The sequence below is a fragment of the Salmo trutta genome, chromosome 9, assembly GCF_901001165.1.
Source record: "Salmo trutta chromosome 9, fSalTru1.1, whole genome shotgun sequence".
Classification (NCBI taxonomy): Eukaryota; Metazoa; Chordata; class Actinopteri; order Salmoniformes; family Salmonidae; genus Salmo; species Salmo trutta.
This window is the reverse complement of record NC_042965.1, coordinates 16,617,885-16,619,638: the sequence shown is the minus strand read 5'-3', so window position 1 is coordinate 16,619,638 and position 1,754 is coordinate 16,617,885. Positions and strand designations below refer to the sequence as shown.

Sequence of the window (1,754 nt, the reverse complement as noted above, 5' to 3'; positions counted from 1 at the left end):
TGACGTCACTCGCTCTGAGACCTGAAGTGGTTGTTCCCCTTGCTCTGCAAGGGCCGCGGCTTTTGTGGCGCGATGGGTAACGATGCTTCGTGGGTGTCAGTTGTTGATGTGTGCAAGTACATGATCAATTCTGACAATTTTATTGTCAGCTTCTGAAAGCTCCATCCAAGTGAGAAATAAACACACCAATACACCACAAAGTACACATCTGTAATATCTGCATAAGTACAAGGTTGTTGCTAGTTGTTACACAGGATTTAGCTATTTGAATTGAAGTATAACTTTATAGTTAGCTATGCGCAATTTCTATATAATGACTTATTACTCATTACCAACTGAAAATACCTACAAACAAAACAGCTTCTACTTTAGTCAACTTTATTGCAACATGTAAATAGACCTTACATTTCTATAAAAATAACGAGGATTTTTATTGTTAGATTAATAATTTGATTCATTAGATTTAACAAAGATATAGGCCTACTCAACAACATGAAAATAATGATTCTAGTGGTGACTCAAATATTTAGGCTATAGCATGGTGCGTAGCCTAGATAACTAATTTTGAAAAATGTGATTGTCTTTTTCTTCCCTTTTAACATTACAAGTAACAATGGAAATCAACAACTCTGTCTTCATTCTGTTTCTTTCGTGTAAGCATTTTCCCTTCCTGGATTCTGAGACCTTCTGGGAATCTGTGGTAGAGAAGAATATTGTATGTGACAATTTAGCATAGACATTCTACATTACCCCTAGTTGTCATCATCATGATTTCTATATTTAAGGCCTATAGCTAGGCCTAACTAACCTCCTAGCTAGTTGTTGTGTTATCCAGCTAGCAATAATAGTGCCTGCTAACACTAATACATTTGCTAGTGTTTAGCTACATTGAAAAGGAACTAACATTACTCATAGTGTGTTGACACAAGTAGCTAGCGAGCTACCTAGATAATGTTAACATGCTGGGTGTGTCTCACATAATACCCTTGGGATACGGATACCCTGAGAACAAGGTTCAGGGAAGATAAGACCATCGAGCCCAGCTAACGTTAGCTAGCGAGTAGCGACCATAGCCGGCAAATCAAGGTTAGAAAACTAGCTAGCGTGCTATCTCATCCAAAATAAACTCAACAGATTGCATGGAAAGTCTATTCTGTAGATCATAACTAGCTATCTAGCTTAGTTGGAAGGCCCAACAACTAACTACCTATGCTAAATCGTCCAGCAGAATTCATGTATCAAAAAAGCTAAACAAATGTAATTGAAAACGTACTCTCTCTTTCCAGTGTTGACGTTTTTTGACCTAGCTACAGTGCTTCTTCTTGTTTCTTCTTCTTCTCTGGTATAATTGTGTTCGCAACAATTGTATGTGCATTCTGCCACCTACCGCCACCTACCTACTCCTTCGACTGTCTTTACCCCCTCAACATAGGAGATCTGCTGTACAGCCCTGAGCCTTGACACCTCGACCACTTTCACCCTAACAGAGCACTCAAGGACGTCCGGAGTATGAAACCCACCACAGTTGCAACATTTTCCATTCACAGATTCTTCAATAACGTACCTCTCCCATCTGCAAACATTTGACATGTGGCCATACCTTTTGCAGTTCCCACACTGTAGTGGTTTGGACTCAAATGATCTCCCAATTGAACTTCCTTGTCCAAAAAAGGCAGTCCAACAAGAAATATATTATTGGACTGATCCTTAACTTCCACTACAACTTTTGCTCATTTCGTTCCCTTTGAGTTCAC

At 39.2% G+C, this 1,754-nt stretch overlaps 1 long non-coding RNA gene across 1 annotated transcript; it reads right to left on the bottom strand.

Annotated features, from left to right (window-relative positions):
- Positions 1–601: 601 nt before the first annotated feature.
- LOC115199626 (uncharacterized) lies at positions 602–1,515 on the bottom strand. Its single transcript, XR_003879393.1, has 2 exons — positions 1,274–1,515; positions 602–695 (listed from the first exon to the last, which is right to left on the bottom strand). It is a non-coding gene; the product is annotated as an uncharacterized LOC115199626 (long non-coding RNA).
- Positions 1,516–1,754: the final 239 nt, after the last annotated feature.